An 8,532-nucleotide genomic window follows, 5' to 3' on the forward strand; every position below is an offset into this window, starting at 1 on the left:
GCCCTACCCGGCCCAACCCTAAAATTTATATATTATTTTTATTATTTTCTATTACATAGGCTTTGTTTTCTTTAACTATTATTTTCCTTGTTACACAACAATTAATATTGATAGATTTAGAGAGATAGTTAATTGAATATAACCACCTTAACTAAATTAATAAATGTTAGAAGTTAATTTATATATATGTGTGTGTGTGTGTGTCTGTATTAAATATGATCAACAAAAAACAATGAGCCTTGTATTACCTATATAATCATTGAGCCACATTTTGAGGAAAAAAAAATATTTTTATTGTTTTGGTTATACAAAATAAGGCCCTTTTCGGCCCATTTTGGCCATATTAGGAAGGTTGGCCCTAGCGAATCGGGCATTTCGGGTGGGTAAGTGTTAACATATTTAAGCCCCGGCCCGACCCTACTCGGCCCTAAATTTTGTTGACTTTGACTAGGCCCGGCCAAACCCTAAACCCTAAAATTTAGAGTAGGGCCGGCCCTAGCCCGGTCCATGATGACCCCTACTTCCAGGTGTCTCAACTTACCCACCTCAGACGATGACCAACTTCACACAGCCAAACCCTTATCCATTACTGCAACACAACCCTTTCATAACCATCATCAAAAACCACTTATTCCCTCATCAATTTCCATGTGTTTATCCACAATTACTCACCAACACTCCTCAAAGCCCATTAATCCCTACATACCACCCACCTCATCCCAACCCATATCCCTAGATCTATCCTCCGATTTCACAAAGTCATTCATATGAACCATTAATTACCAGTGTTCATTCTCAGTTTGTCCCTACAAAAATCATGACTACACAACCTATTTACCATTCTGCTCCTCCACCTTCTGCTTATGAGCAATAATGTCCAATTTCAGCTCTTAAGCAGGTTGAACCTGACCTTCAACTTTGCCCAATTTCAGTGGAACCTAACCGGGTACATAAAGATGAAAGGAGCGACAAGATTTCAGAGATGCATGATTCTTTTGAAGCCATCTGTGTACAACAATCATCATTCAGGACTGAGATTTTAAAAGAGCTGCGTCAAATGAGTTTGGGACCCAAAAACCAGGTGACTAAAGCAAATTCGAATTTGTTGAAGCTTGGGTCACTACCAGCTACTACGGTTGGTATGTCTCCTACGGCGTCGGGGAAGACATCATCCTCAGCTATGGCTATAGCTGGAGGTAGTATTCAAATCTTAGAAAGACCAAATTGTAATCTGTCACATCATGAAGTAATATTGGATTTGAATAATGATATTCATGCTGTTGTGGTATCTGAAAATAGTAGTGAGGATAATGCTGCTATTAGTCTGAATGACAAATTGAATGTTGTGAGTAATAGCATGGGTTTTAGTATGGGAAGTAGGGAGTCTGCGATTCAAAGTATTGAAGGGGCTATTGTTACAGTGAAATTGATTGGGCCACCAAACGAGGAGCAAGTCGGTAATAAGGGGCTTCATAAAGCTGTAGTTCCCATAAGTGGATGTGGCTTGGTATCAGATTTTGTTAAGTCAAGCAAATTAGATTTTGTTTCAGCAACTATTTTGTAGAGTTTAAGAGAAGGTGATGGGGAATGTTTGGATTTGGATGGTGAAACGTATTGTCAAGTTGTTAAAGAATTTCTTGATAACCGAAATATGAAAGAGTTGGCAACTTTGATTATTGAAGCTCAGAAGCTAGAGTCTTCTATAATTGTGGTTGATAGATCAGTTGGTTATGGTATTGTTAATGCTTGCGTTGGTATTGGATTATCAAATAAGGCACACATTGTTCTTGATGAAATAAATGCTCAAGGAGGTACTTTGGGGCTTGGTGTGCATGTGCCAATATTGAAGGCTTATTGCAAATAGCATAGAACTGCTGAAGCCACTCAACTAGTTATGGATATTAGTAACTTGGGGCTCAAGTTGGACATGAAAACATATGATACTCTAATAGAAACATCTATGTCTAGTCAAGATTTTCATTTGGCTTTTGATGAGATATTGTGTGATGTGATTAAGCTCTATAATCATAGTTCCTTGAACTATAAATTTGGAGAAGAAAATTGGTTCCTTAATGATAGGATTGAGAAAATGAATGGGGATGTTCAGGGGCGGATCCAGAATTTTTTTTTCAGGTAAGGCAAGTCAATGGCAGGAGAGGAAGGGAGGAAAATTATAGAGAAACTGCAGATTTTGGAGGCAATTATGAAGATTTTGCCTTAGTTTTGCCTTGATTTTGTCTAATTTCTGCCATTTTCTTCCCCAATTCACCTTATTTTGCCCTATTTTTGCCACTTTCACATCCCTTGCCTACACCAAATCAATGTAAAATCAAAAATCCAGTCTAGGCAAGTGCCCAAACTGGGCTCTATGTGGATCCGCCCCTGGGGATGTTAGTAATTTGTTTGGCAAAAGGTCAACTAGAGAAATTGAGCTTGATAGTTTCTTAGTTGCTACTGGATTGGCATATGATATGAATTCAATCGATATGGAACCACTTGGTACTTTTGAAATGTTTAACAGGCGGTTAAATAAGAAACAGATTATTACTTCATTGTCATTGATGGAAATATTACCTCTCATGGTGTTTGTAATGGAAGCTGATGAGAAAATCATTTACCTATAAGTCGATGGCTCATTTGTTGTATATTACCCTGTGATTGAAGAAAGAAAGTTCTTACACTAGTTGGCAAGGGAAAACTCAAAGAAATGGTAGCAATATTCAATTGGTTCTTGTGTGCAATTTCAGAATTTGGCACTTTGGCTACTCTAAATGCATGGTTTAATGGTAATTTTCTGTTTTCACCTCTTGAGAAGAAATTGGAGAAAATGAATTTGCTTCTTGCTAATAAGTTGGAGAAAATGGACAAAATTGTGAAAATGATGTTTGTTGACAATTAGGAGAGATGGAAGTATTTAGTAATTGCTGTAAATAAGAATGATACTGAAGATTTGCATGCAAATTTTCTTGAAAACCATATGGAGCTATTTACGAAGTGTTTGCGATATGTTATGTCTACCTTGGATGCACTTTACACAGTGCAAAAGTTGGGATTCAAATTCTATTATCAAAATTTATACTAGCTTTTATCATCTTTGAGTAAATTAGAAAGAGATTTGGAGGATTTGGATAGGGTTAGAAATATAAATTGGGAAAGAATGCTAAGTTCTCTGTTAATCCGCAATTTTCCAATTATATTAAAGCTCTTGAAATAGATTGTCTCATAGCTTTAAAGTTGGTGTTGTTACTATCTTTTAAACCACTACAGTTATAGTGTTTGGCTGCTGTTAAGGACAAGTTGAGGTAAGGAGGCATCTCTGACACGATTGGTGGAGACCTTTAGTTATTAATACTACCGTTAATCTCTGGTGTCGTGTCCTCTATCATCTCCGATTACTCCTATGGTAACACTCTCTCTTATATCTGCTATTTGGTTAGGAACTTATTGCACAAGTGTCAAGCAGTTCAGTTACAAAATCATAGGCAAAAACAAAACCGTTCAATGGGAGAAGAATTTATAAATGATATATTTTGTATGCAACTTGCTGGATTTGGTGAAAAAACGTGCAGACTTGGACATGGGAAAGTACATAATTTTTGCAGCTTGAGTGATGAAGCATATACACTTGGCTCGCTGATACTTAACAAAGCTAGTGCATTTCTTCTGGTTAGAGTCACATAGATTGTCCAAATTAATAGAGCTGCGAACATTGGTCTTAAGGTCTGCACAGTTTTTCTTAAGAAAGGAGGATGTGCACAGATGGGATTGGCACAAACTCCAAATTGCAGCAAATGCTATCATGGGAGTTGATTACTTTTTGCAAGCTGCAACTCTGAAAGAATTGAACTAAGTAGTGGATCCTAAGGATATGGTTGCTTCGGGAGCTACCATTCAAGGTCACATGCTACATGACAAGGTCGTTGAATTTTTCTCTCAGCTCAATCAAGCTAATGCATGTACACCATCAAGTAATTATGGTAATGGAGATATAAAAAGACTTGTGCAAGAGACCAATGATAAATGTGCTGCACTTGCAATCATTCCAATGAAAAATGCAGACTCGGTATCAGAAGCAAATGAACAACCTTTGCTTCTCAATGTCATTTTTCAGGTCATTGATTTCTCTACTTATTCAGATAATATTAGTGACTTCTTATTCCATGATGCCACTATTGTTGGAATGTTTAAAACAAGTGCTACTGCTTGACTGCACCTAACTCCCTATTTATTAACTGATGGTGACTCAAATCCTATAGTAATTACTTGGCTAGCAAAGCTCAAGGCTCACTCACCAAGCTCAAGTAAGGATTCAACCTCACTTAGTAACCTCTCAACTACCATCGAGTTGCTCAGTCACATTGTATTTGATAAATGTGAATGGTAAGTTGCTAAGTCTGGCAAGAATTGCTATGATGATAAGCCAGGAGAAGGGGCTCAGTTTACTAGATATAAGAAAGAGATTAAGTTTATAAACCCTAAACCTTCAGTTTGCACTAAACAACTAATAAATTCAAATGATTAGTGATCAAAGGAACAAAAGTACATACAAGAAAGAAATTGATCATTGTTTAAAAAAACAAAGGTACAAATAAGAAAAATAAATTAAAAGTTATATTTGTAACAGTAAAATTGCAATGAAATTATATATTAGAAATCATACCTTTTATTGGCTTGTTTTAATTATTAATTGAGAGAAAAAAGTCGAAAGGAATCGGCTAAGATGTTATTATACCTTTATCAAATAGCAATGAGATAGAGTATAATCTATCTTAATTAAGTAAAGATAGAAGTTTTGCCTGATTAAGTTTTTACTTTTTTTACTTATTACCTGGGAGTGGAGAAGAGAGGGGGGGGGTCCACTATAGGGTATGAAAGAGATTATAATTGATTTTTTACTATTACACATATAAAATTGTATATATGTAAAAAAAAATGTGGGCGGTCTGGGTAGCTTGATCTGCTAAGAATTGATCAAATTCATGGGTGGGTTTTTTTTCTTCCAAAAACATTTGTACTTTTACTTCTTTTTGCTTGTTCAGTGACTTGGACGTTTCTGTGAAATACTAGATATGGATCGAAGGCAAATTATGTTGCTCTTATTGGTGGAATTGTGGCACCTAGAGACAATGTGTCATTGCACTAAGCTTATGCTACTTATGTTTAATTTGAGACGAAGATGTACTGAAACACATGCTCTAAATATCGTTCATTCGTTAGACGTAAAACTCATTTAAGTTATGGACAAAATACTGTTTACTCCCTATACTTATAGGGTCTCGATGTTTCAGTCCCTGACGTTTCAATTTCACCTAAAAAGTCCCTGAACTTTCCAATTTAACCTAAAAAGTCTCTGCCGTCAATTTTCGGTTAAAAAGTCTGTTATCTTGCTGACGTGGCACTATTTCAACAGTAAAATGACTATTTTACCCTTACTGACAAAAAAAAATTTTACTCTCTTTTCTCTTTATTAACTCTTTTTTCTCTATTTTTAAATTTGTTCTTTTTTATTCCTACTTTTTTTTAACTCTTTTTTCTCTATTTTTTTAATTTGTTCTTTTTTATTCCTACTTTTTTTTTTTTAAACTCTTTTTTCTCTATTTTTTTAATTTGTTCTCTTTTTTTTTCCTACTCTTTTTTCTCTCTTTTTTTAACTCTCTTTTCTCTTTTTTTTATTTGTTCTTTTTTTTTTTTAACACTCTTTTCTCTTTTCTCTTTTTAATTTGTTCTCTCTTATATATATATATATATATATATATATTTCTTTCTCTTTTCTATTTACCTCTTCTTCCTCTTCCTCCTCTCTGCTCTTCGGCCTTATTTTCCTCCTTCCTGATCGCAGCTCCAGTTTTCGGCCACGCTTGGAAGCCGGAATGGTTGGGTTCTCTTCCCTTCAGATTCCGGCCCCTTCGTGGTGTCGGAGCTATATCAGAAACTTTCTCTCGACGTCAATAACGTTTCTTTGGTGTTGGTTTGCTGAGATGATGAGCCAATAGAGATTCGAAGAGGATAAGATATTTGAGTTTTCCTGCGAGTTTCCATGTTTTGGTCTATTTGGCTGTTTCTGATCGTAACTTTAGAGAGAAATGTTTGAACTATTTTGGCACCGAAGAAAGGGAGGTGGAACGTGAATTGATTTGATTTGGGTGTGCTCCGATTTGGTTTGGAACCGCTGTATGGAGAGGGGTGATTAGGAGAGGTGGTGATGCTTGCTGGCATGACGGGGATGGTGGATGGATGGTGGAATGGTCAGCACTTGCTTGGAGCGGCGGGCACGCCAACGGTGATTAGGAGAGGTGGTGATGCTCGCCGAAAACTGGAGCTGCGATCAGGGAGGAGGAAAAGAAGGCCGAAGAGCAGAGAGGAGGAAGAGGAAGAAGAGGTAAACAGAAAAGAGAAAGAAATAAAAAATAAAATAAAAAAACAAAAGAGAGAGAACAAATAAAAAAAAGAGGAAAAAAGTTTTTTTTTTTAAAGAGAAAAAAGAGTTAAAGAAAAAGAGTAGGAAAAAAAAAAGAGGAAAGAGGGTTAAAAAAAAAGAGAGAACAAATAAATAAATAAAAAAGAGAAAAGAGAGTTAAAAAAAAAGAGTAAAAAAAAAAAAGTCGGAAAACAAAAAAAGAGAACAAATTTAAAAATAGAGAAAAAAGAGTTAAAAAAAAGGTAGGAATGAAAAGGAATAAGTTCAAAAAATAGAGAAAAAGAGTTAAAAAAAGTAGGAATAAAAAAAAAGAGTAAATTTTTTTTGGGGGTCAATAAGGGTAAAATAGTCATTTTACTATTGAAATAGTGCCACGTCAGCAAGATAACAGATTTTTTAACGGAAAATTGACGGCAGGGACTTTTTAGATGAAATTGGAAAGTTTAGGGACTTTTTAGGTGAAATTGGAAAGTTTAGGGACTTTTTAGGTGAAATTGAAACGTTAGGGACTGAAACGTTGAGACTCTATAAGTATAGGGAGTAAACAGTATTTTGTCCTTAAGTTATCTAGATAGTTTTATGGGCAATAGTGACACAGAGTGTAAACAATTTAAGAATGGATATAAGGACTTTTGGTCTATTGTGTGAACTGCTTTGGACATATGGAAAGGTAAAGAGTGATGGGTTGATGTCTGTGGAGGAGCAAGTATGTATGTTTTTATATATACTTGCACATCAAGAATCATGCTATTAGAGGTAGGTTTTTTTCGATCCGGAAAGACTATTAGTAGATATTTCCATTTTATACTACGAGGTGTTTTAATATTGCAAGGTAGTTTGTTGAGGGTACCTGATCTGTTACTTGCTAACTGCACAAATCATAGATGGAAGTGTTTCAAGGTTAATTTATTATAGGGACTTCAGTTATGTTTTTACTACTTTTTTAAGGTTGATCTAGAATCTGTATTTTCTACATATGTGTTACCTAGTAGGACTACCTGTGGTCAACCAGCAAAAAGTATGAACCTTCCATAACCGCTAAAGCCAAATATCCAGTAGCTAACTTTGTGTCACACTATAGGTTATCTAAACCTTATGCATCCTTTGTGAATCAAATATCCTCTGTATCTGTTCCTAACAAAGTGCAGGAGGCTTTGGGAGACCCAAAGTTGGTTAAGGCAATGGAGGAAGAAATGGAGGCATTAGAAAAGAATCACAACTGGGAACTTGTACCACTTCCTCGTGGTAAAAAAATTGTTGGGTGTAGATGGATTTTCACTGTCAAACATAATGCAGATGGCACAGTAAGTAGGTATAAGGCGAGGTTGGTGTCTAAGGGGTTCACTCAAACATATGGGATTGACTATGATGAGACTTTTGCTCCGGTAGCCAAGATGAATACTGTTCTGGTATTGTTGTCACTTGCAGCTAATCTGAATTGGCCACTTCATCAATTTGATGTAAAAAATGCTTTCCTTCATGGGGAGTTAATTGAAGAAGTATACATGGGTCTTTCTCCTGGATATGCATTAGATACACATGATGATGTTATTTGCAGATTGAATAAATTCCTTTAAGGACTTAAACAGTCACCCCGGGCATGGTTTGGCATATTCACTCAGTCCATGAGATGCTTTGGATACAAGCAAAGCAATTCAGACCACACCTTATTCTTAAAGCACCAAAAGGGGAAAGTAACTGTGCTTATTATATATGTGGATGATATGATAATAACAGGGGATGCCTTGGTAAAAATTGAAAGTCTTCAGCAGAAATTGGCTTCTAAGTTTGAGATGAAGAATTTGGGAGATTTGAAGTACTTCTTGGGGATTGAGGTAGCCAGGGGGAGAGATGGCATGTAAGGCCCCGTACCTTAATATTTTTATGAAGTACATTTTTATCTGTTTTGACCGAGGAGTTGACTTTCTATTTTGTCTGTTAAGTTGGAATTTTCCTTGAGAATGTCGTAAAATTCAAAAAATCGAGTTCGTGGACACGTAATTTGTTTAAATCGAATTTTCTACGGAAAAGTTATCACCAAATTGGAAACTACTATTTTGGGTAAAGGTTTTTAAATGAGTTTTTATTTTGGAATAGAGGAGAGAGAAGTCAAA

The sequence above is a fragment of the Rosa chinensis genome, chromosome 6, assembly GCF_002994745.2.
Source record: "Rosa chinensis cultivar Old Blush chromosome 6, RchiOBHm-V2, whole genome shotgun sequence".
NCBI classification, from domain to species: Eukaryota; Viridiplantae; Streptophyta; class Magnoliopsida; order Rosales; family Rosaceae; genus Rosa; species Rosa chinensis.